This window comes from Molothrus aeneus, chromosome 2 (assembly GCF_037042795.1).
Source record: "Molothrus aeneus isolate 106 chromosome 2, BPBGC_Maene_1.0, whole genome shotgun sequence".
In the NCBI taxonomy this organism is placed as follows: Eukaryota; Metazoa; Chordata; class Aves; order Passeriformes; family Icteridae; genus Molothrus; species Molothrus aeneus.
The window spans coordinates 26,601,552-26,629,416 of NC_089647.1; positions in this window are offsets into that span (position 1 = coordinate 26,601,552).

The following is a 27,865-nucleotide window of genomic DNA, read 5'->3' on the forward strand; positions in this document are numbered from 1 at the left end:
ATAGAAGAAAAAATGTTTTTGGTGAGGTGAGGAGAACAACAAGGGAAAGTAACACAGGTAGAGAAGAAGGACTGCTTGTTAGAAGATGCAAGGTCATGATTCTCTTGTGGAAAGGAGCACTTGATCCTTCTGTCCCTCACTGTGCCACACTGTGCACCCCATGTTCACTCTGACTTTCACAAACCTTGTCTTCACTGTGGATTAGGGTCAGTCACACCATCTTTGGATCAGGTAATGTTGTAGACATTCAGACAATGAGCACAATGTGGTCTGGCTCCACTCTGCTAGGGATGCTGCTCAGCAGCTGGGACCTGACATACCATTTTCCTGTTCTTGTGGCAACTGGTGTCTAGAGTTCCACAAAGTACAAGATTTCTGATTTTGCTGAACTTTTTGTAGGATCTAAACTGTGGAACCTCACATCATTCATCTTTAAAGCCATATTTTTAAGTAGAAAACTGAGTAACATTATCAATTAAAAATAGAGTGATAAAAGCACATAGTTATTTCACTAGAAATATTGATGAGTAAAAGTAGTTTCCTGCCCCCTAAAGCATGGGACCACTGCCCAACCACTGAACTGATATTGAAGTATGGAATATTAATCCCAACATTTCTGGGTGGGACGTGCCTGGCCTCATCTGGCCCTTGCTGCTGGACCAAAGGCGGCAGCTGTGGTGTTTCACCCCAGAGATACCTTTGGCCGGCTGGGTGCTGCAGCTGGGCACTCGGAACAAATCCAGGCAAAGTAGGAACTCAGTTTACCTCTGGTGGAAAAGGTTCAGGCGACAGTGAAGAGAAAAGGAGAGGATTCTATCGTAGAGTTTTAATCCAGAGTTTTATTCCAAGATGACAGACCTTTGAATCTTGTAACAGCTCCCAACAGAATCCTGACCACATGGTCCCGTCTCCTTTCAAGCCCGGGGACAGGGGGAGGGGAAGGCACAGGTGAGGCACCAACCAGGTGGGAGGAGGGGAAGGCTCAAGGGATAAAGACACTTGGACAGGCCAATGAGCCCGGACCTGAGGGGCATCCTTTGAACTTCTGCCAACCACACCACGACCCTGCTGGAATGTTAAGATTGATGGACAGGTCTCAGCAGGAGGGCAAAGGGGGAGGGGAAAGGAGAGGTTGGCACACCTGGGGGGTTGGGATAGGTGAAACAGGAAATGGCATCACACTGCAACATTGAAGATAATAGATAGCATAAAAATCCAACAGCAATATCCTAATATGCATAAAAATCTACTTTGGCCCCTAAGGTCCAGGGTCCAAAAGCAGTTACTAGCCCTCTGCTATGGATTGCAGTGGGAATGGTAGTCAGGATCCCAAGTACCTACCAGGAACTTAGCCCACGTGACAAGATAATGCCTCTTTGTAACTCTCCAGCCTGATTTATCCACTTCTGACAGAGTTCTGCAAGCAAGGTCTGGTTAAGAAATATGAACTTGTTAAACCTTGCTGAAAGGTTTGGGGAAAGGCTGCAATCTCCAGTGAGCAAAGTGCATCTCTCCCAGAGCAGGCTGCATGCTGGGGCCATTCATCACAGGCCACGGGGAGGGGTCTGGCAGGGAACAATTGATATGGTTTTGCCATTGAAGAGACAGTTTCCCCTCAGAACATATGGAAGACAGATTACACAGCCCCGTCCTAATGTGAATGGAGCTCAGATGGGGAGAATGCATGGGCGAGAGAGGGACATCAAGGAATCAATATCATCTGACACCTGTTTTCTGTTTCCAGTCTGCAGACCTGTGCCTGGCTGCCTCTGGAAGTGTCTTCCTCTGCTTGAATTTCAGTTCTCCCTGCAGATACATCAAACTGTGTCCTGAACACCGGGGTCTTTCATCTGGCATGGCTGGTGGCAGAAACTAATGGAAGAGGCTGGCCCTCCCCACCACACCTCCATCTTCCTGACCGCCCCTAGCAGGCTGGCCAGGTTTTCAAACTTGGATGCAAAATTTGACAATTTGACAAATTTGGACACAAAAACTGCTGGCAGAATGCCCGGGTAACTGCATAGCAGTGAGGATGGTGGGAAAATACTTCTCCAAACACCATACCTTCTCCCACCACAAGCCTGGTTCTTCACCTTTATTTTTTTCATTTCCCAACACACAGGAACCAGCTAGAACCAACCCTAACAAAGCACTGCCAGTATGGTTTTTTATGAGAAACACATGTGCTATAAACAAGGCAGCTAAGGGGAAGTAAGGAGAATCTAAGTTAAATTATGGAATCACCCTTAAATAAGCAAAGCAGCCCACAAAGCAGAATTACAAAACAAGTATGCAAATTGTAATGAGAAAATAGAGAAAGAAAAGGAAAGGAAAAAAAAGAAAGGAAAAAAGTGATCCATGTTAATAAGTTCCTCAAGGGGAAGCCAGAGTGTAGAATAAATGTCTCTTCAGAACACAGTCTTTCCTTTCCTAGGGAAAGTTTCATCATGTTGTGCAAAAGAGAAAAAAATTGATCTATTTTGTTGTATGAAAATGAAATAAAAATATATATAGTAAAGTTATGCAGAGCAAAATATGCCGAGAGAGAATCCAAGCAAAAAATAAATATTGCTTAGGATTTCTGTGTCAAAAAAGCAATGACAACATGCAGTGTTACCTGCCTATCCCTGTGTGGGGTGTTGCCTTGGCCTGCAGCCCGTTTGGTGAGAAGTTCAGATGAAGGATGAGTGTCTTTTTTCCGACAAAGGGTGAGTAGGGATCCCACATGAGTGGGACTGCAGATGAGGGGAGGTGTGGATCCACAGAAAGGTTGGTCCATGACAGGAGTGGAGGTAAGTCAGGGTTAGTCTCTTGCCTTTAAATACTGCAGAGAAGAAGAGATGCAGGAGAAGGGGCAGGGAAATTTCTTAGAGAAGTCAGTGAGAGAGAAAATGAAAGGAAAAACATTCATCTTAATGCAGGGCAATTCCTTATCTGGTGAGAGCAGAGACTGTTGCTTTGCAGCCCAGATGTTTCATGGTGGTTACACATCAACATTAAGAGCTGTGTAGTACACCAGGCCAGAGATCCAGTTAAGGTACCCACAAAACATCAGGTTCATTAAAGCCTCAGAAAACTGAAGGAAGCTGACAGATCTTCTTGCAGGCAAAGGAAGAGTTCAGCTCAGATAATATTTTTTTTAAAAAGGAAAAAAACCCCAACAAAAATTGTACAGAAATATTCTCTGTTCATCTTGGTGGTGTCTTGGCATGGCAGGGGATCATCTTTCTCCTCAACTGGCAGTATCTGGCTTCCACAAGCCTCTGCTAAAGAGTCCCAAGCCTCTTTCAGACCAACACACAAGAGACTATACATCATTATTATTATTATTATTACTGGAGTTGTGTGCTGGTTCTGCAATAATTCATGGATGCTTTGTGCGGGAAGTACAAAAACTGCAGCCTGGGGACTACAGTTCACTGTTGGGGAGTTCCTCCAGAGACTTCATTTAAAAAGTTATTCACCTTAATTTATCAAGATATATTTGGTCAGAATCCTTAATGCACTAATTAGAGAATCACAGAATTCAGGCTGGAAGAGACCTTTGAGACCATCAAGTCCAACCTAGCAGTGCCAAGTCCACCAGTAAACCATGTCCCCAAGGGCCACATCTACATCTTTCAGGGATGGCAACTGAACCACTTCCCTGGGAAGCCTGTTCCAGTGCCTGACAACCCTTTATATGAAGAAATTTTTCTTAATATCCAGCCTAAACCTCCCCTGGTACAACTTGAGGATATTTCCTCTTGTCCTATCCCTGGTTACTTGGGAGAAGAGACCGACCCCCACTTTGCTGCAGCAACCTTCTTTCAGGGAGCTGTAGAGATCACTAAGGTCTCCCTTGATCCTCCTTCTCTCCAGGCTGAACACCCCCATTTCCCTCAGCTGCTCCTCATAAGACTCATGCCTGTCAGTCCTGAGCAGAGCGAGGTCACTCCACCCACCAACACTTTCCACTTTCTATTCAAGAAAATGGCCTTCTAAAATTGCAGAAGGGCCTGTTGATATTGCTGTTGGGCTACTCTCTATCTGCTTCCCCTGACCACATTCACTGAAGAAAGGTTTATTGAGAGAGAATTTTTACTGGGGTTGTTTTGGTTTTGTATTTCAGGGAATTTTTTGCCCCTGCGACAAGGGAGTAGTGAATCTCTATCTGACAGAACTTCCTATGGGGTAATAAATACTGATGAATCTAGAAAAAGATGCTAAGGGCATTTATTTTAAAATTAGCTGAAAAAGTTGCAAAGTCAGAGAAGGAGATTTTGAGTGCATTTAAGAGGTCATCTTGCATTTTAGGAACTAGCAGGCATTGGGGAAATTTGGGAATGTATCAAGGAAAAAGAGTGGGGTCTCTTGGTGGCCACAGCTTTATAGAAATTACTTCTTGTAATAGGCTTCCTGTACTTGACTTTTTTCTGTCCTTTAAGTTGGGCAAACAGACCCTTAAATTGTTGCACAGGCTGCATTACTCCCTCAGCATGGGCATGTTAGGGGGAGGCTGATGCTGGCTTTTCTTACAGCCAAGAAATAGATGCTGCGTGTGGGAGATTTACAGTGTCTGTGAGAGTCATGAGGGATTAAAAATGAGTTACTTGATGGAGGGAGGCTCATGATTTGGGATTAGCCTGCATGTCACAGACCCACAGCTGAAATGGAGAACATTTGGCAGGAGCAGGAGAGCCCTTCACAAGACTCGAGCTGCATGTCACTGGTTAGTGGCCAAAACTATGGACCTGGAACTTATCTTTAGTGATGTTGTTTTTCAGTGGGGAGAAGTTTGGGGAGGCCAGGCCAGTGAAAAATAGACTCCTGTGGTTGCATCAAGATGAGGAAGTTTTCAGTACAGAGAAAGAAGAAGGCCAGGAACTTCTTTCTCTTTCTTTTGCTTCAGATTATTTAGCTGGATAATCAAAGGACACAAAGTCTGAAAATGAGCAAAAAGAGTCTATGGAAGAAGGAAGATAAGGATAGATCTTGATAATAATTGTTTTTTGTTTTTCTTGGATCTGTGTCCCTTATTTACTTCCTCATCCAGAAACGGGCTTGTTTTCTTCAAACCCCTAGCAAAGGTGTTGCTTGCTGTTGCAAATCAAAGACCTTACTTGTTAAGTGCCTTCTTTTTGCAGGAGCATCTTCACATAAATGGTCCTAGGTGAAGATGGTACCCATCCTCTTCACCCTAAGTGAAGAGTCAACCTATGTGAATCTGTGGAAGAGGTTTTACAGTGACTTCTGTGAGCCAGAGAGAAGTTTGATAAGAGGATCCATGTTTACCCCTGAAAGAATTTTCTACCAAGGTCATTGACATAAAAGCCAAGAAAGAAAGAAGTATAAATAAGAGGAACCTGCAACTGCCCATTCCAATAAGCACTTAGTTTGTCTCTTGTGACCAATGAGTAAAGTTTAAACTTCGGAGTTTTGTAAGAATGTATAAAAAGCATGCATGCTATAATAAAAATGGGTTTGAAGCCTTCTGAAAATGGAGTGTTGCTTTGTATTGTGACTGTCTCAACTACGACATGAATTAACACAACTTTGGAACTTTGGTTAAAGTCTTACTATTATTTCTCCCTTTTTTAAATTCTTGTTCATCCCCAATGCTTCTTTGTACAATGTAACATGTAATGCCACAAGCTGGTATCAAATCAATTTTTTGTATTAATCATATCTCATGAGCATCGATAACAATGCTGAAAACCTTTGATACATAAATACCTGCTTCACTCCTGGTCTGTAGACACATCTTAACCTTCAGCTGGCTCTTGAAGCTAGGCAACATCACTGGTACATTTTTTATTTCAGCATCTGGTAGCTGTATGTATATTGCTGTGGCACTCTGTGCATGTGTGTAGCTGTGTTACAAACCTTATATCAATGATCTCATTGAAACAAATGAAAAAACAGTCACATTTATCTAAATTCTCTGCTAGCTGAATTGCAAGGTCATCATCCAGCTGAATTCTTTAACTTTATCCCTACTGTTTAGCATGCATTTTGTATTCAGTCATTTCAGTTTTGTTATCATAGGCTTAAGATAATGGCTTGGCATAAGAGATACTCATTCCCCCTGTGAAATCACCATCAGACAGCAGTTCTGTAGGTGCAATGCAGCCTGCCACTAAGACATTGCCAATACAATATTATTTGCTGTCACTGGAAACTTCTATAGTGAAGTGCAGCTCCTAGGAACATCTGTCATTTCAACAGGGAGGGATCCTTTTTTCCCCCCTCTTTCATTTGAAAACAAATTTTTATGATGTTTTTTAAAGCAGCATTTAGCTCTAAAATATTCTTTAAAAAATCTGCTTTCAGAATCCAGAAGATGTAATGGCTTCCAATTATGTTTCATCACGCGGCACTTGATTGTTCCCTCGCGCCTGAAAGTCTCAGTCTGCTGCTTTATTGTACACATTTGCATTTGGGCTCCAGAGCCATGGTGTAAATATGTCAGTGATTGCTTGTGCACAGAGCTTGGGTGTGTTTATGCAACGTGCTCAATCACATAATAAATATTGTAAACATTGTTGTTTACATCACTAGTGGTTTCACTCTGCTGGCCTTTAAAAAACATCCTGCCATGTATAAAGCCAGATTTTGAAGCTCAGCACCCATAAAACACAGCAAGTCTTGCACAGAGTGCTGAAGCCATATTTGCAGTAATGTGCAAGAGCATTTTTTAAAAATTTGTTCTCAGAGTCTGCATATAATGAAACCATGTATTGTTGTATTCCAAAAGGAACAAGCCTGTGATGAAAAAAAGACACTGTAATTAATCACCACTGGTGCAGTGCCAGTTCTCTGCTAGAGCCAGCATTTTGCCATCACAAGTTTAATTCTTCCCCTATTTCATCTTCATTCCCTCTCTACTCTCTCTTCACCTGGAAATTAATTTTCTTTTCATCCTCACCCTCATCTTTCTGTGGGCCGTGCATTCCCAAACTACTTTCCTTCTTGTTTGGTCTCTGCTTCTCTCATCCTCTCCCTCAACTGAGCAGTCCAGCTGCTCTGTTGCCTTATTTCAGATCTTCTGGTGAACAATCACTCCCTTTTTTTTCCTTCTTCAGTCTCTGCCCACAACTACCTTTATCCTCCCTGCACCCCAAATACGTTCTTCCTCTCCCATCACTTTCTGTACAGCAGAAAGGGAGACAGGTTTATGGGAAGAGTGTGAGAAACATCCGAGGTCTTTGTTTCTCTCTGGGAGCTGCCCGGGGAGAAGACGTGGCTCCAGGAAGGTGAATCTTTTCAAGCACCAGAACAACCTTTCCAGCTTGGGGTGATACTTGAGGACCTATCCCAGAAGACCCCAGAGTTCTGGTGAGTTTAATTCTTTGTGGAGAAACACAAGGAGATATGTAAGGCATTGTGTGTTCCTGTGCCTGTTTATATGTGGCAATGGAGAGATGCACAGTAAATCAATAATGGGGGCCTGGGAACAGGAATGAAAAGGTTAATTTTAGCGACATCAAAACTGTTATCTTCAGGTATTGGAGGGCATCAGTGCATCCAAACTGGAAGCAAAATGGCAACTTGGGTTTAAATCTGAGCTTACCAGTGAATGTTGGTGTGACAATGTTGTGTTTTTCCATTCAGAGTGGCCTTTCTCTGTTAAACAAATCTCCATCAGATTTACACCAGAAACACTAGGGCTAAGGTAGGGATTTGTCTGTTACCTATTCTGGTCATGATTTACTAACAAAATCAGGTTAATATGTGGATGAGCCACCAAAATATTCGTCTACACACTTGAACTGCAGGTATGATTTATAGGACTGATCTTTTTTTAGTTCCAGCCTATGTATAGATCAATCCTGAACTAACACTGTGCTGAGATGAAAAATAAGGTTCATACTTCTTTGAACGGTTGTTCCAGTTGGCCTGAAGAAAAATAACATCTGTTCATGACAGAGCTTGGAAAAGTATAAGGGAAAAGGAAATGTCTTCTCCATACATGAACACTGTCTCTTGATTTTTGGGATGTTTGCTGTGAATGGATTCATACTTATAAGTAGACAATAAGAAAAAAAATAAAAAAGGGAAGTAATAAGAGCCTCAAATTAAAAAATACAAATACCCAAGGGCTGTTAAAAGGCAAATGGCAGAAAGACAAACTTCAACAACCCAGTCCAGAAGTGGAAATGTTTTGTTGTTTCATGCTTGGACAAAAGACTAAGAGGTGAAGGACCCAAAAAGAGATCTAACCTGTGGCTGAGGCAGTGCTAACTTTAAGGTTTTTTAACAAATACACCTGGCAACAACTCTCACATTTTTAGTGAATGTTAAAGCTGATCCTGGCTTTAAAAAATTGGCAAATTTTCCAAGCAGTCATGTAATTATATTGCTACCTACAAGACTCATCTTGCCCCTATCAAGCCTCCATTAATTATATCTTTTTAAAAAACTGTGTGTGATCTTCCACATTCCTGTTTCTTCTGCCTTCTGATACACAGGTATTTTTTCCTGTAATTTGCATCCCACAGTACATTGCAGTCTTAACCTGCAGGCCTTTATGACTGTCTTGAGGCCAAAGCATGGAAATTGAGATGATTTGGGTGTAGATTTATTGAGTGTGTGCTGGGAGCTAATTTGCCTGCGTGAAAACTGCTTTATGGAAGGAGCCTCTGATGCTCAATGAGGAGTGTTTCGAGCAAGACCAGAGACTGAAGTAGTGTTGTCAGAGGGAATGTATCTGGGAAAGGGCTGCTTATGAAAACTGCATTTGCATCAAGCCTGCAGCAAAGCACTTTGGACAAAGGAGGATACCATGCTTTTAGTGGCCATTAGCTCCTGGTGAATAATTTCTGGTGTGACTTGGGCTCATTCCGTTTGGTGCTTCCAGGTACACAGTGATGCAGAGGAATTTCCTTTGCTGTTCAGGTCTCTCAGCCCGTGGAGAAGGGAACTGCACTCTATTAAAGGATTTTTTTACCCCTCTTTTACAAGGTTGTTTGTTATCTCGGAATGCAGGCCTGCGCTGGAGCGTGTAATTACAACACCATGTCCTGGGTTAGAAAGAACTCAGACACTAAATTGTCCATGTCATCACCTGAATTTGACCATGAAATATAGCACAGAGGGACTGGAAAGGCAGCCTGTAAAGAAGTGAGGACTGAATGGGCATTTTGGTGCACTGGGCAAATCCAATCTGCTCAATCCATTGCTGCAGTCCCACCGTGGCCATTTAATATTATTACCTGCCTCTTGCCCTTGAAATTGTGCTTCCACCTCTCTTTCCGTGAGGTGTGTCTGAGTGGAGGAGGTCAGGGTTAGAGAAGATTGCAATAAAACGTGACTCATTTTACATGGGTGATCAGAGTCCTATTAAGTTGCAAAGGAGTTGATTTTTTGAAGAATGTCTTTTTTCCACTATCAATTTGTTTTTGTGTGCAGACACTAGGAAATAAACGTCAGCTCTACTGTTCAGGGTGTTCAGAGATACCCCCAAAGCTGGAATAAAACCACTTGCACTCCTTTTTGCGGAAATTCTTTCGTTTATTCACTTGAGCATCTTAACGTTACCACAGATTTTGAGTTTAAGGCCTTTTCTGTGCTTCCACTCTGTGTTGGAGCAAAAAAAACATGTAAAGTCACAGATCTCCAGGACCAAGAAACAGCTCTTGCAGGGACCTTCTCTGAGCTCAGAAGAGAAAGGTGTGAGGCAGCAGCATCAATCTGGTGACTGGTACATGACTGGAGTGGGCAGGTGGCTGTACCTGGTATTTCTCTTCTCTAGCTATGGGTACCACTTGTCATAGCGCGAATGGGAAGAAAGGTTTGCAGAAGGGTATGGATGAGAAATACAAGTCTTGCAGAGAAGTGTTAGTGTTTAGTTGGGCTTAGGGACACAAATTGATCTAGGATGCCAAAACTGATGAAAAAATAAGAGCAGGACAATGGCAGAAACCAGTAGTTACAGAGTGTAAAGACCACTTTTGTCTCTCCCTTAGCAATTATTCTCAATAACCCTACAAAACTAAGTTTTGGTATGAAGATGTGTGTGTATATTTGTGAAATAACATCCTGTGAGTCATACCAAAACATTTGTTTTTTGTAAATTCCAGTCTTCAACAAGAAATATTTGATGAATTTCAGTTGTTTGTCCTTCTGTCATGTAATACACCCTGTGAAAACATTCTGGCACACAGTGCCCAGGCACCCTTTTGAATTTCCTGCATAATTCAGCACAGTTGCTTTAAAGGCCATTGGTATTAATAAGTGATTTTTATTTATATATTTACTTTTTACTGGAAGAATTTTTATTTGAAAAGGCTGTGGTGCATAGTTACATTTATTTCCTTTATATACTTCCATGAATAACTTTAGTACTTGGAATAACAAAAAAAATTAATATCAAAAATTGCATTCTCAATGGATCATTGTTAACAGCATCAAGGTTTTAAAACCCCACAACACTCTCTGAAATGGCAGTTTAGGTTATGTGACTAAACATCATTAATTAAGCATTAAAGAGCAAGTTAGGTAATGCTAGTGTGGAGGTTGCATCTTTGCTCCCTTATTTGACACTGCACAAGGTTCGATAGCTCACCATGTCTCTGGATATGAATTGGTTTCTGCAACACCACTAAAGAAATATGGACAGTCTGTAGGCCCTTTATAAACCTCTGTGGAAATCCTGTCTGGAGAAGTGAAATAGATGAAAAGGCAGCCAGAAATTGTCTTCTGCAACCTGTGTTTTGAAGGTATATGATGTTGTGAAGATGTGTGTAACAGAGAACAGAGCTTTTTGCTGTCAAAATCTGATTATGGTTTGTTCTTGCCTATGATACAAAAAGTTGTCATTTTTCCTGGCATACCTAGGGATCATTTTCACTGAAGCACTGCAGTAAGAATCAAGGTGCTGAAAAGGTGATGCTGACATGCTCAAATATTATGGGAATGCTGCAAAAGATGTCCTGCTTACTGGAACTCACCTTTCCCTAAGGAAAATAAATAAAGGAGGAGTGCTCTTATCTACTTCTAAGGAGAAAGTCTTTATCTCTCTTTAGTACAGAGATAGGGGAGTCATCTCCAATTCCCCAGCTCTTTCTCATCCCCTTTCAAAAGCTGAACAAATTAACATAGAAGAGGATTTCTCGGCTCCACAAACAATTGCTATACTTCTGAATAACCTCTGCATTCTTGGAAATATCTGTGAAATTTTATATTTTCTTTCCTTCTAAACCCTTTGACAGACCCATCAGCTTGCAGTGATTTAAATAATTGGAGTTTTTCAGATTGCACTGAAACTTCTGCCCTACAGATCACACTTCTTGTTATTACATTCATTTCCCATAGGAGGACTTTCACAATAAGAATTTTCCCATTGTTTTCCATGATAAAAACAAAAATTTTGCACATTATAGTTTATGCCTTCCCCTGCTCACTTATTCTCCTCCTAGGGCTTATACTCTCACTAGCACCTAGGGAATCATGCAATGAAATAGAAGAGGTAGAAGAAGATTACCAGCACTTCTGCTCTGTTGGGGATCTCCTAATCCCTTCTTGGATGTTGTATGTAAGAAAGACTGAAAGTATGCTGCTGTCCTCCAGGTGTTCTGCACTTGATGCTGACACACAGCCCATAGCTGAACTTTTGGATTAACAGAATGAGAGGTATTACAAGAAAAGGACCATACAACATCCTTGAGGAAAAAGTCTGTCTGGAGAAGTTGTAATTGTTTGTCTGCTTCCAAACCATTCCCCTTGATGTACCAGTCTAATTTAACAATGACAAAGGTCACAGCAGCACATGCAAATCAAAGTGTTCCACAGTTTTGGTGGACCTGCAATAGCCAAACCTAAATGTAATTCCCCTGTAAACATTAAAATCTCACTTGAATTGGAGATAAACTTTATGTTTTAAAAAAGTCTAAAAGTATTGCTTGCCCTTTCTTTCTAGCGTTTATGGGGCTACTTGCCTAAATATGTTTTGCATTCTGGAATCTTCATTGTGTTTGCTGGTAATTTTTAAGTTGACTGAGTCCTGAAAACTCACTTCCAATTTCTTCTAAGGAAGGTTTCTTAAGAAATCAGTCTGTGGAAATAGCAGTCTCACTGTTCTCCCTTTTCACAGATAATTACATGGTCTGTATACATTCCTTCATTTTCCAGTCTGCTTTACCAGAACATTTTAAAAACAACCAGAACCAAAGTTTTATAAGGGCTGAGGAAAATTTCAAAATTATTTTAATTTCATCAGTCCTTTGCACGGAATAATTATTTGCTTTTAGGAATAGTCACCTTAATATTTATTAGAGTTACAATGCTTTCATATGTACATTTTCCATGTATAAACTGTTTCAAAACTTAGGGGTTTTTTCCCTCTAAAATTAGCTCAACATGTGGCCATACTGATTAATCAACATTGTCAGCACAAAACCTCTTTTTCTGCTCAGACAAAAGTGAAACAGCGACTGACCACAAAAAAAAAAAAAAAAAAAAAGGGAAAATTGCAATAACTGAGTAAAAACCACAGTAATAGAATTCTAATGGATGCAGAAGGGAGGCTGCAGTGGCTGAGATGCAAAACTATTTAAAGGAAAATGAGTACAGTAATCAGAAGCAAACCAAAGAGTTACTCATTTACAGAAAACACCACATGTATGTTTTGGATCAGATCTTCTGAGCACCTTCTGTGACATGTTTTTCAAGTGGGGACATTGTGTTCAGGGTCCTTTAGGTCCAAGTCTTTTGTTGGGCTGGCATGTACGAGGATGAAACTCAAATTCAGGATGAATAAGAAAACAAAATCAGAGCAAGAAACAAGAACAAGAAAAGTCGTATTATGGTTACTGCAGACTTGGGAGAGAAGACGATGGAGCTGACTGCAGATTAAACCAAGAAAAGAAGGAGTGAGAAATTATTAGGCAAAAAGGTTTACAAAAGACAAATCTATGAAAATCAAAATGCAAAAGCTGGTTATGTCTTTTACTGCATTCTCAGGAATTAAATAAAATGCAAGGAAACTATTGAGCAGGAAAACCAGTTCATCTATTGCTTTCATAAATACAGACCTGGAATGTTTCATGTCTGCCAGGTACACCAGTCAAGCATGCCATTATGCTAAAATGAACTGTAGAGGAAAAAGAAATGAAAGGAAAAAGAAAGAAAAATCTGGACTGAAAAATAAATATCCAATGGAGGAAAAAGTATTAAAGTGCAAAAAATACAAAAATGAATGTTGTGTAACTTCCTTATGTATGGAGGCAATAATTGAACTGAAAAGAATGCTTGTCTGAAGTTGTCAACATCAAAATACCTGGTTTTCCCATTACAGCACCTTTCTGATTTGATGATTTCCATGTTGTGCTTGCTGGTTGTTCCATGTGTTATGTTTACTATTTGTCCCGTTGTGCTGTTCTCCTCATTCCATGCAGTTTTCTGTTCAACTCAGTATGGTAAACCATTGTAGTTCCAGTGGTCAGGAAAGGTGCTTAAAATGCTGGTGCCCTGGGGTACAGCAAAACTGTGTTTGACTACCCCTGGTTTTGCTGACACACTTTTGGAGGTATTATGTGATTGTGAGGATGGCTAACCACTCTACAATTGTGCAGTTAGTTTTTTTACAGATTTGACAATATTCCACAGGTAGCAGGCACTGTAGTCCTGTCCTCCCAGCATGAAGTTCTGCCCCGGGATGGAAAATCTGATTTTTACACCTTTCCTACATGTGCTTTGAGAGAATAAAGCCTTCCCTACAGAGCATGCCGGACTTTGCTAGTCTACTGCCACAAAAGATTTATCTTGTCTCAGCTGCTCACAGCCAGGTTGACTTCTGACTCTCCTGAATGTCAGAAGGAAACACAGTTCAAAACTTTATTGCTACTCCTGCCAGAACACAATAATTTCAAAGAACTCCTGTAAAAACCCATGGAGTACTTTGAATTCCTCTGGTTTATAATATAAAAAGCCATAAGGAAAAAAAAACCTACGTCCTCATTCTGCATCTTCCAAGGAGGACATTAAAGTGACAGATTTAAAGGACATTTACAGCTCCATTGAGCCAGGAGGACTTGATTGCGTTTTTCCACATGGGAAGGAGGTGTTGGGTATGTGTGTGTTCTGGGATGATATGTGGCTGCTGCTGGCCTTTCCAGATGGCCTCTGATGTCATTGCTAAAAATCCTGAAATCTGCTGCATGAGAAAATTCATTTCGTGGCCCTCTGGCATGATTTTAAATCATCCTTGCATAAATTTAAAGGACCAAGGAGATGGAACAGAAGTAAACAGAAGGTGACAGAAAGGAGCAAAGAGGATTCACATCCCTGAATGGGGCAAAATGGTGAGGTTAGCTTGTCTATATACCTATTTTGAAAATCCCCATCTTCTGACTGATGAATATTGGGCCAGTTCCATAGGAGGAGTCCCCTCTCTTTTGAAAATAGTTGTATTTCTTCAGGAAGATGAGACTGGGGCCACCGAAGATGAAACACGTGGGCTGGGACCATGTGGTCCACACCTGGAGGGTGTCAGGAGTGCACGCACTTGTGGTCCTCGAGGGGAGAAGAAGAGGTCTCAGCAGGTCTGTGCCTCTCTGCTCATCATCCTGCCAAGGCAAGCTGAGGATGGAAGCAGCAGATAGGGCTGGCAAAAGGCACCTGTTCCCAGAAACAGTCTGAGCAGCTCAGCTGGCAAAGCACAACAGATGGCAAAATGCTCCTGTGCTGCTGCTGCACTGTCTCACTGGAGGGGCTTTCTGTGAGATGTCCTCATGGGAGAGGAGGAGTGGGGTTTCTGTCAGCCAGAAGCAAGTCTGGTTTGCAGAGCATTGGAGAAACCTTGGCAGATATTCCTGCACTCTGGATGAACAGAAATCTCCATTCTGTGGGGCTCCAAATCCAGACTTGCCACATGCAGCTGAACTCACTGCTTTGGGAGCAAGCAGTGATGCAGAAAGTATACTGGGATGCAATAAATAAAAACTCTGCCCCCTGCTCCTCTCCCTCTGCATCTTCTCAGGCAGTCAGGAGTCTTGGAGAAGAACCTCTGCAGCTTCCATCAGCTTGGTGGCTGCACCTTTACCTGCTAGAGCACAGAAATGCCAGAAGGTCTCGGACAGAGATCTGGATTGCACATTTTAACAGTAGACTCTCATTTCTGTTCCTTAAAGCCGTCTAAAAATAAAAATCATTTAAAGTGCAGATACAAGGGACTTTTGTTTTCCCATGAAATGTACCTGCCCAGTATCTGATGAGGACAACATACGGAGCACAGCTAATGAGGCCAGACAGCATGAAATTGAATCCTGAATTGAGCTTTTTGTTTTGTGGGATCCTTGTACCATTTTCAATAGGATTTTTTTCCATTGTATATTTGGAAGAACAACAGAGGTGCTGAACAGTGCCAAGAATTTTTTGCTTGCAAATATTCTTAACTGAAAAATCTTAATTGAAAAATCATTCTTATTTTTATTGTCATTGTTGCAAATGTCCTGTATATCTTCAGTTACATCTTGATCTTGCTCACAGCTGCACAGAAATTGATAGGATCATTGCACAAACTGAAACCTATTGTATCCACCAGAAGAATGCATCATATGAAAAATTCATTTTTCTCATGAGAATCTAACAGGTGCAGGAAAGCATTAAAGAATATGCCACAGACACGCAGCTCTAGACATGATATGTGAGTCTTTACTGAGGGTATGGGAGTTCGATTTATAAAATCCCAGAGTTATCAGCAAAGCTGTTGGACAAGAAAACTTTCAAGAGGTTTTTACTGAAAAGAGGAGTAAGAAAAGTACCAAAACCAGTGCAAAACACACAAACCTATTCTACAAGAGAACTTAAGGAGTGTAAATAAATGGTAGCACATGAAATGGTCTTTAAAAACAGAGGTTTAATGCATGATATAAGCATCTGGGAATGAGACAGTGAAAAGGGAGCAGAAGAGGTTATTGCAGTGTTATGTATCAGCGGTTGCAAAGGGAGAGACTATCCAGGAGAAGAAAATGTCTTTGTGCCCAAACAAAAGAATTGAGTGCCAGTGTTAGAAGAAGGGTTTGTCCAGTATGTGAAGATGCTGACTCAAAAAACCATGGCCTGTTTCTGTTCCTGCCAAATTCTTTTGCCCTGGGCAGCAAAAATCACGACTTGAGCTCCAGGCTGAGGGTGTGGAGTCTGTCACCCACTAGGCCGAGGAGTGAAGAACTCAGATTTCTTCAGCCCTGATAGTTTGGGCTCCCTTTGTAGTCTAAGCAAGAAAAAAATTATCCAAAATAAGTCACGAACAACACCACAGTTGATGGCAGCCAGCCCATGTGGAGGTAGCTGTGTTATATGAGTTAGGTGAAATGCAATCCATGCCAGGTTTCTACTGTTAAACAACTGAAACTGAGAAGAACAGAGAGACACTTCCAAACTAAAACCACATTCTTTACTGATGCCTGTTCCTCAAATAAATAAAATATAGGAATGGTGACCTCATTAGGCCTATTTATTGGCAGGGTTGAGTAAATAAGTTGAGGAATAGATGCATGCCTCAGAAAAACTACTGAAGCATCACACATATACTTGTGTTTTAAAGTATATTTTAAAGTACTTAAAATACTTCTGTATTTTATCCCCCTGACCCATTTCTGTGCATGCTTTACACAACAGAACTGGAGGCAGCATCCTCTGAGAGGGAATTGGAGTGCAGAGGGGCACAAACTGAGAGAGAAGTTCTTGGTGATGCTTTCTGCTGGGTGGTTTTTCATGACTGTGGCTCTGTTTTCATTGTGACTCTGTGACTTCAGTAGGTCTCACCCTGCTGAGGAATCCTCACTGAGCACTTTCACACAGGGGCTGGGACAGGCACTCCTCTGAATTTAAAGGAGCCTCAAAGGATCAACAGCAAAACTGTAGATTTAATGAGAGACAGGGAGCCAGCTGACTGCAGGGCACCTTGCCAACAACTTCCAGAACTCAGAAAATCCATCTGACATACCTGCAAGTTCACAGTAATCCTGTTGCCTCACAAGTAAATCTGTTTTGTACATCCTGAATGAAAAAATGCTTCATTCCCCCATGCCTTTGCTTTCCTCTTGAGAGTACACAATATGATCACACATGAGAAAAGATTCAGTAATTGCTTGACCAAGGAGTAGGACACATTTAAATCAAATCTTTAATGAATTACCCAGACAATCTTACCATATCTGATATCTTACCATATCTGATAATATCTTTAAACGTGGTCTCAGAATGTGAGATATTTGGTACCTCTTAATCAGGGTAGAAACTTACCTGTGCACAGTAAAACCACACATTAAAGCTACTGAAATTGCACCCATACCTAGATTTTGATGGGAATTTTTTGAGCACATGCAACGTGAAGAAGGAGAGGTCAGAAGAACTGACCTCCCATGCTTCACTGAGCTGTCTCTGGCTCTTGAGCACAGTGCTGGAAGATAGTGTGATGTCTGCTGCTGTAGAAATGAGGGGGAAGGCAGAATTTTTTTGCATGAAATTCCTGTCTGTGGTAAGATCAGATGCATTTGATGATAAGGTTCTGGTAAGGAATTGGGAATCTGTTCCAAATTAGAAAAACTTCACTCCCCAGAAAGTCCTATGGGAGCAGAGAGGAAGGATTGCATATGGGATCAGTGTGTCCATCCCTGTGTGGATAATGAATGAGAAACCGGCACAGTTGTACACACAGAAAGAAAAATGCTTAGGTCTGTGATGAAGGGCCAGATGAAAAAGGAAAGTGTTATAATTCGACAGAATATAAAAGACAGCAGTGGGCCATCCTTTCTTCTAAGGAGACAGGTTACTATATCACTTTCCTGAAATCACAGCAGGAATGATGGATTAGTTGGAGGGGAAAATTGGTGCCTGAGGCACTTCTGACTTCAGTGTTTCAAGTTGTCCATGATCCTTCGTAGCCTTCACCCAAAGATGAAACCCTGTTACAAGCATAGGGAGTTACTGAGGGCAAGAAGTGGTCTCCAGAGTTATTTCCTGAAACCCCATCTTGATAGAAAGTACCAGGTTTCAGGTGCATGCCAGACCCTTTGTATTCATTTCTCCTTCAAAAAGGGGATGCCTCTGTGCTGGAACCAAGCCCAGATAAAGAGCTGATCTTTGTTTTAAACTGTAAATGAGCCTGGTGAAATTAATCTCTGATGAAGGTTTGGTCCATTCTGGATATATAAAAATGTTTCACACTTGTTTTACAGTCTCCTTGGTTGAACAATGCTTGAAGGAATCCTGAATTAACACCTTTTAACCTGCACATGTAGAAGAGGGGCAGCAGAACCGGAGACCAGAAGTCTGACTATTTACCAAGGCATGGGAGGACAGGCTACAACCTGTGATTGAATCCTGCACTGCTTTTGCTGCATTGCAGCATGGAAAGGGTCAGTCAGCGGAGACAAAAAGTGGTAGATACCCATAGGAGTCAGCAGCCAGCTTGGAAAGGTAAATGACCTCCTTCAGTCCAGCAAATAATACATTGAATATGGGTGTTTAAACATCATGATTGTCAGTGATATTACTATTCATGTGAAAAGAAGATGGAGAGTTGCAGAACTGCACAGTTTACTGAGCCATTAATTGGTGGCTTTGGGGAGGTCCTGCATCTTATGTTTCTACCCCTAGTCAAAAAGGAGCCAAGGTCAAGAGCCCCTCGGCATATCCAGTGAAAGCTGAGCTGATGGGATCCCAGAAAGCACACGTCATACCCTAAATCTCTATAAAATCTGCTCTGAGCTGCTCTTGTTTAGGTGCATGCTTAGGATTTATTTCAATAGGTGGAGCTTGGAGGGACACCACATTCCCTTTTCTTCTTGTTCCTGGGACACCACTGGGAACAACCTAAGTTGCATGGCAAAAAATGTTGGTTGTAATCTGGATCCAAGTTACCAAGGCTGAACCTGCTTGAGCGTGGCACCCATTGTGCCTCCAGCTTTGTGGGCTGGATGGATTAAAGCATCATTAGAAACTGCAAGCTGGCCAGTCTCAGGCCAAGGAAGAAATTAGCAATGAGCCATGGAAGGATATGCTTTCTGGGGCATGTAATTTAAGATCACATGGCAAGAAATTGTGCAAACTATTGCAATGACTTCTGGAATATATGCCTAAATTTGGCTCTTGATATCCTCTACAAAAGAAAAGGTCCAAGGCTTTAAGTAATAAAACATTCGTCTTCAAATAAATAGCTGCAAGAAAAGGATCAAAAGGAACTCTTAAAACAGGAGATAAAGGAGAACATCTTTCCTTTACAACTTTTAGCATCTTCACATTTAAATATAATGGATAATGTGTCCCTTCTTAGGGCTTCTTACAGACCCTTTCTTTCTTTTTTTAATCTTGAATACCAGTGCACTTTCAGCAGCAGTAAAGGGGGCTGGCAACAATTCTCAGCTCATTTTTTTATTATAAAAAATTAAATTGGGTATGATGAGCTTTTGTAAAGGAAAGCGAGAACTGAAAATATCCAGAAAGTCACAAAGTGCCGCCAGAAAGACATTTGGGAAGGGGTGAGGTTGTTTAAACTTACATTCTTCCCACTCTGGGCCAGCTGTGTTTCTCTTCTTCTCTCACACCCATCTTGTAAGCATATGGAGTATGTTGAAGTGTTAATATAACAGAAAATAAGCCAAGCTAGATTCTTAAAACAGCACCTAATTTAGAGTAGCTTACCTTAAAACAGCCTGGCTAGTCTCAGTAACTGCTGACCCACACAGTCAGCCTAGATGAGGAAAAACTGATTTGGTTTTTTTCACTTACAGTGGATTTTGGTGGTGATTTCTACAGGTAGAGCTGAGAAAAATGAGTAGTGAGCCTCTGCTCCTGTGGCTTGCATTTTAGACTTAAATACTTGACAGTGGAAATTGCATGGAAGATGCATGGGGAGGTGGAAAAGAAAGGGAAAAAAAATACAGGACCAAAGGAGGTTACAGTTTCACTCTACAAGTGCACAAGCGCACTGCTGAGTGTTTTAGTCTCATTGGCCCATTCCTCAAATGGGTATGGACAGAGATAATGAAGATTTGCTGAGATAAATACTTCTCCCTAAAGACTGCTGAAGTGGTATGTGGTGATGGTGATGCTTTCACTCTGTAGGGTGGGTTAAAAGGGTTGTGCTCCTGGACTGGTACACTTTATGATAGATATTTGAGATGGTGATAAGCAGAAAGCAGTCAATGACACCAAAATGGCTCATTACACACTCACAGCAGTGACTCATGACTATTTCCTAATCCAGGAAGGAAAATTCTCCCCTCTGCTATTCCAATTGTATTTGCTGCTAGTAACACTGAGGGCTGCACCCAAGGCATTCAGACTGGCACATCTGACAGAGGAAAGTAGAGCAAGCATTGTGCAAGATCCGTAGTTTTGGCTTTAATTAGGCACAGTGCAAGGATTCTCTGCTCATTCCACTGTAAATCAGAACTCCATTATTAGAAAAAAAGAAAACCCAAAAATTTCCACTGAAAGAATATAAAAGTTTTTTCATAGTTTTTGTTAATCCTACCAAAAAAGACACTTGAAAGTTGGATTCTAAGTCCACCTCTAAGTTATTCACAGAAGTACCCCACACCAACCAGAGTGGTACTGTGCACTCATGATGTCACTTACAATGTAGAGCAGCATCTCTGTGCACTGATTGCAGCATATTGAAAGAAAAATCTTCAAAAGGTTAATATCAATAGCCTCAAAGAAACTGAAACCACTTGTCTGGATGTTCTTTTTTCCTAATTTGTTTTAGGCTGTGGCATCTAAACAGTGGAAATAGGTCCCTGAGATCTCCCTGAGTCTATGCTTGAAGGAAAGCTTTTCAGTGCAGTCTAGTACTGTTAGGTCTTCATAATTTTCCACATACCTTTTAAAAGGTTAACAGATTTTAATTTGGCAAATTGCAGAGGACCTCAAATTCAATTTTCTGCATTATCCAATTGTTTTGAAGAGGACTTCCTGGGAACCTTTAAATTGTCCAAATGTTTTCATCTGACTGTAGGAGAATGGATTGAAAGGGAATCACCCAAGTGTAACATGTTAAGGCCCCAGGTGGGGTACTTGAGACATAGAATACCATACAAATGAGAATTAGTTCCTCTTTGTGTTTTTCCCTAGAGCATGAGGAAGGGCAAGGTGCCAGTGACCTTCTATCAGAAAATAAAAAGTTCTTTGCCTTCAGATAACAAACTTAGATGCCCATCTGAAAGGTGAATAGGGTAAGCAACTTGAAGAATGCCACTAGTAAATGAATTCATGCTTTTTTCCAGGGTATATCAGTAAAGATTTAAAGAGAACACTCATATATTTAAAGTAAATTGTTTAGCCAGGATGTATGCAATTTTCATATACTTTTTTAAATAAACAGACTAAGAGAGAAGAATAACTGGTAAATAGTTGCAATCATTGTGAGAAATAAACATTTTGAACACGCATCTCCAGAGGCAACTTCAGAGACATTAAAATATCAGATTTTCTCTGAAATGGTTGCTTGATTTTACTTTTTAAATTACTCTGTAATAGGAATAAGGACCCTGAAAGAAAGATCTCTCTCTCTCTCTCTCTCTCTTTATCTGCAGGCAAATCTGTTGAAGACTGAGAGGCTGCTCTGCTCTTCTGGCCTGGAAGAGCAAGTGAAATGCTGGTACATGGACCACCTCAACACTCAAAATTCACATCAGTATAATCCACTCAGGAAGCAATTGGAAAGGCTGAAAAGTAACTTCTATTTGTTTAATTGGCCTGGATTCATCCCTGATTACACTAACTCTGTGCAAGGGCTCCTTATATTTAGCTATAAAAAACATAGCTCTAAGTTTCTAAACTGATCTGTTGACTCTGTGTGACTCTGTGTGTAGAGATGCGTATAAGGAGAGAAGGTGGAAGAAGAAAGCATATAGCTTGCAGGATCTTTTAAATGTAAATAGAAAATGAGTGCAACTTTTTAAATTTTCAGCTTTATGCACTGTGCAGACAGGAAACTGTGTGTTTTATTTATATGATTATATTAATTTTAGTTCAGAAGTTAATAGCATCATTCCCTTTGTGGGACCTGTCATGCATAGAAACTAAATCATCCCCCACAGTGTAATACAAAAATGGGACTGTGGACTCAGGAGAGCCATTTTCCTGTCATTAGCAAATTTCATCCTTATGTCTGGATACCAAGTTAACTGTCCACAGCACAGCTGAATCTTTTTCCTAGCTGCAGAGAATATTATTGCCTTTGAAGAGCACATAATTTAGCAATTACAAATTGCTTTTTCTCCTTGGAGAGTATTGTCTGTGAATGTTTTCACGGATATAGCCTCCCTCCTTGTAATCCACTGCGCCATAAAAGTACCTGGAAAGATGACACGTGGGACTTTATACTGCCAGACCAAACCCTTGAGCTCAACCCACTAAAAGTCATCCCGTTGTAAGGCCAGTTCCTCAGTCCTACCTGGATTTGGAAGATTTTGCATTAAGAAGTGTGGATACAGCTCATTTTTCTCAGCTGGAGTGCTGTGCCCTGTGCACCCCCATGCTCAGCCTGGGGTTCATTGTGAATTGAGGAATGCAGGTTCACTTCCACTTATGCCCAAGGGTAAATGGAAATGAGCACAGGGCAGCCTTCTCCACAGAACCCCGGAGTGCCTCCAGCTGCCAGCCCCTCAGTGGGACTGGCAGGTGTCAGGGTACCTGCAGTGCCCTGGCTGGGCAGCTTCGGCCTCGAGCAGTGACAAGAGAGGAGCAGAAGAGGCTACATGGGTGTTCTCAGTAGACAATGAATATCCATCTGAGGAGAGGTGGAAAACACAGGACTAGCAGTGTCCTGGACACAGGGATTGAAACCATTATATGGAAAACCCCATGTCAGAGGCAAGATCTGGTAATGCCAGCACTAGGGAATGACAGCAGATAGTAAGGAAACTCTTTGGGTGTCATTAAACTGACAAAGGAAAGTGAGTGAGTGAGTGAGTGAGTGAGTGAGTGAGTGAGTGAGTGAGTGTATGTGTATGTGTGTGTGCATGTAGCCATGCAGGTTTGGGCATGCACTGTGCATACGCCCAAACAGGGAAATAAATAATTCTGAAAATAACAGGAAATTAATTTCCAAAGACACGAACTGAGGCACCTACTGCTGCCTGCTATGTAGCTGGGAGGGGGGCATCTGCAGGCCAGGTGATGTGTCACTACTTGGGTCTGTGCTGGCCTCCTCTGTGTCTCAGATGGCCATCTGCAAGTTGAGTACTACAGTGGGAACCTCATGGGAAGAAGCACCCGAAGTTTGTTCCTCTGAAAACTCTCCCTCCTGTTCCTCTTTCCAGATGGCTGGGCTGGCGTCACCAATTAAAAACAAAGAGAACTGTAGGGAAAGGAAAGAGAGGAAAAGGAAGATATACAGAGCAGCAATTAGAGAAGAGACAGCTAAAATAGGTTCATGATGGCAGGGATTCCTTCATGTTTGAGAAATGTGTCTAAGGTGAAACACTTCTACTGTAGAGGCAATTTTCTGTTAATAAACAGCTCCCCAAATGCTTTCCTCCTGAAGATAGTGTGATGAAACAAGTAGATTTAGCATAGTTTGAGAACAGCTGAGCAATTACAGATGGATCTGCTGTGACCAGAAGAAGTGAGAAATGGTCAGCCTGTTTATGAACCTTGTGTGTTGCTGGTTCACAGAGAGTTAAATGCTTGAACTGTTACCTGTGCCTTTAGAAGTCTCCCACATAATCTCCCCAGAGATATGCTTATGAGAAGTTTCCACCAGCTTAGAATAAACTGGTTTAAAACAATAATGAATCTAAACTAATATAAACCCTTGTGTGACTGTTTTGCAGCTCAACAAAACTGATGGCCATAAGGAATTTAATCCAAGAGTGTCTCCATAAATAAAGGCATATGATTTGTCACTGATTCAGCTGAACATGTGGACATTCTTAACATGCTTTAGAAATGAGCTACGCTGATTTATCACCATAAGTTAAATTGATTATAAAAATATTAAAATTGGAGAGGCTGGCACCAAAAGTTAAGAAATTCCTCAATTAAGGTGCTGCAGTCTTTTATTGTGAGATCACATCATCTTCTTTCCACAGATGCCCCTCACTCAGAGCATGGTGTTCAGTTACTGACAAGTTGTTCAGAATTTTGTTTTAATCCTCCTCACTGTTCAGTGTGCAGTCCCTGGCCCTGCGTTACCGATCGCTCCTCAGCCCTGGGTCTGAAGGCAAAGCTACCAGACCATGAGTAGGCTTTTTGTGCAACACGCTTCCTGAACGTGCAAGGGACACCTCTGAAAGCCTAATGAAAAATAAGTGATTGCTTTCATGGCACACACTCATCTTCAGAGGAGAGCCCCCACTCAGCGCTCAGCTCCACACTGGGGGCTTGGCCTCTCACCCTTGACACAGAGGAGGGAGCAGTTGTCTTACGTGGAAAGGTGTAGCTGGGGGTGTGTATTCTATTTTTCTTCTATTAGAGGTGGGGCAGTTATCTTCTTTTAATTGGGCAGTTGACTTTATCTCTTCCACACCACTCCTCCCTCTGGGGTGATACCTTCTGTTACTGAGCCACTGAGTGCCACAGCATGACTGATAAAATTACATCATCCCATTGGGAGAAGCTCTGCCCAGAGGGAGGAGCCAAGCATTCCTAACTGGATATAATCTGAGATTTGGAAGACCACAGCAGCCTTTTCTACTGGATTCCCAGAGGAGCAGCATTTTTTTCCACTGGATTCCAAGGAAGACCAGAGCCATCTACACCACCACTGGATCTTCAGAGGAAAACTACACCCTTCTACAGGATCCCTGCTTCAACAGAACCACACCTGCCACTCCAGGAGAACTGCAGCCACCATTTCAATTGGTCGACAGGGTGTCAGATTGTATTCTGACTCAGTCAGTGTTGTTTTCTATTACTGCATTTTTTTATTTTATTTTTATTTTCTCCCTTAATAAAGAACTGTTATTCCTACTCCCACATCTTTGCCTGAGAGCCCCTTAATTTCAAAATTATAATAATTCAGAGGGAGGGGGTTTACATTTTCCATTTCAGGGGAGGCTTAGCAGACACCTGTCTTTTCAAACCAAGACAGCAATGCACACCTACTGGCCACCACCCAAAAACCCCAGGTGGAGTGACTTGTCAGGCACTGGTCTGGAGTTCTGAGGCAAAAGCAAGGCTGGGCTCCAGCTCACTCAGAATGGCTTTCAGTTGTCTAAGCCATAGCATGATCCTCTCTTCCTCTCTCATCCTCTCTCTTTTTTCATATTTACTTTGAAGGTTCTGTCTTCTTCAGCAGTTGTGCAAAGTCTGGTAGAAAACAGCTTTTTTCATAGTTCTGTCCCCTTTCATGGCCAAGGCACCATCCATCTGCATATTGCATGAGATGAGAATCCTGAAGATAAATGGTTGTGTTCATAATTCATTTTTATAGTATGCATGTGCAAGAGGACTCAAATTTTATGGGTATCTTAATTTCTGTCCCTCCTAAATTTTTAGTGTTTGGTTTTACAACCCTGATGATCTTTAAATGTAATTTTTAAGGAAATTTCCTCAGTTTTTTAGAGACCAAACTGTAAAAAAAACAGCTTGGGAATTTCTTTATGGGAGACAATAACTACTCTCACATGGACTATCAGGATGACTGGTTCCTTTGCCCATGGCTCTCAGAAATGTAAAAGAATCATAGGGGTCATGCAAAGTGGTTTCATTCTGGTTTTTGTTTTTGATATGACATAATTCTGATTCAAACTAAAACAAGATGTAAATCCACATGTAAAAATCAAAATTCTTCCTTTTCAAAGGGTTTGAATGAAACGTTTAGATTTTTCAGGATTTTCATAGCAAGGAAAATGGTTGAGTAATATCAACACATGCTGAAGTCAGTGGTGGTGTTTTTTCCTCAGAAAGGCACATGTCTCTATAGCCTTCCCTCCCTCCTCCTTTTGAGGAAGCAAAACAAAATCAGCCCCAAAAGTGGTCATTTTTATATATAGACTAAGGGACAAGGGGTCAAACAGGCCCAGAAGGGCTGCACCAATTTGCTAACAGCAGATGACCCAGGAAACCTGGCTGGACCTCACCTAAGGAATTTGGGTCCCCAAGTGCTCAGGGTCCCCATGCTTTGCCCTGAGGTGCCACAGTCACCTACTCCCAGCTCGAGGACAGTGGTGCAGAGGTGCCCATCCAGCCCCATGCAGAAGCAGCTGGGAGGCTGGCAGGGCCCAGGACTCTGAGTGCAGCTGTGCCTGTGTCTCTACAGGGAAGACCATTTTCCTGGTATGGAAGCACTGGATCAAATGATTGCAAGCACCTAATTTCTTTTCCCCTTCCAGGTTTTCTGTGACACTCCAGCCTAGCTTTGTCCTGTTCCCATCCTCCCCTACTTTCAACTCTTTATCTCTACCTCATCTCAGTTTACAGTCACCAGCTGCTTCACTGAGTCCCATCCTCCCCTTCTATCTCTAGTATCCTCTCTCAGCCTCTCCCTCTCCCCCAGCCCTGTTTCTACCCCTCCATCTGAGCTCCCACTGCTGCTGATTTCTGAGTTTTGAAGCACCAAATTCTTGGTGAAAATCCTGTCATAAATTCACACCAGGGATGAAACAGTATTTTTCTGCCTAGTCAGTTTCCTGGGACGAATAAACCTGAACAGCAGCCTCAGGGGGGCAAAAATCTGTTCCAACAACTCCAACAGTGACCCAGGTTCAGCACAGTTCATTAAAAGGGAGAAGAGAAAGGTGTCATAGGAAGATCAGAACAACATTTAATGTAGGTGTTCTTTCTGGCTCTGGCTGCAATACTCCCATGTAACATTAGTTTCCCAAGGCACGTGAAATGATAAAAAAGGCAACATAGTAGATTATCATCTCAGTTTGTGGTGTCCTATCCTAAGGGACAAAGGGTTGTATCTAGAGACATGTGGTCCTGCCCAGGAGTAATCACTGGTCGGTTCACTGTCAAAAGAATATGAGCATAAAAGTGATTCTTCCATCTCAGTGTGGAAAGTCAGAGGTTGCTGCCTTTAAAGCCTGACCAGAAACACACAGTATAGCTGCTACCCTCCAGCTCCACAAAACTGTTTCCCTCTATATTTCTTGTGTACTCCTGTATCTTTCTGTGGATTTTCAAAACCCCTTGATGGTGCTGCAAGTAAGTAGCCCTTTCCAACAAGAGAGGATAGACAGGCGTTGATTCCTCTCCTCCTGTCCAGTTTGTCACCCACAACGTTGGAAAAAGAAAAGCCCTTTGAGCCATGCTGGTAGATTTCTGTGCATGTGCGCACACGCAGCTGTGGATGAATGTGATTGCGCACGCAAGAGTATGTGTGATAACATCATCCAGATGCCACACCACACTCTTGGATTATGTCAGTCTCACCCAATGAAGCACACTGAGCAAATGCTAATAGTTAAGAGCTAATAAACACTACACTAGAAGGTCAGTGCTGAATCGTTTGGATTGTGCACATGGTTTCTCGGATACTTTCCCCCAGTAGTTCCCTGTAGCCTAAGAGAGGCTGTGTAGCTGCAGATCTCCCTGTAGCAGGGATTTTTAAAGCCCTGCACTTTACTGAGTCAGCTGAATAAGTTCAGAAAGAAAGAGCCCTGATATAGTTGGACAGCATTATGGCCAGAAAGCAGATTTCACAGGTTTCAAAAGGATGCTCTCAGTGAGAGTTTCCACATTTTTTATATGGTTAGCTCAAAGAAAAAATGTCATATTTTTTTTAAATCTCATTTTTCCACAGGTCCGAAATAGAAAAGCAGACAATTCTTTGTCTCCTTCATTTTATTTCTCTGCACCTTGCTGCCTTTTCTTTATTACCAGTCCTTGTACATGCCATAGGATCACAGTAGACTTCAGGCTGTGCTCCTGTCCTGACAGTGAAATCTATATGTAAATCAAGTGAAAATGTCTTGTTTGCTTGCAT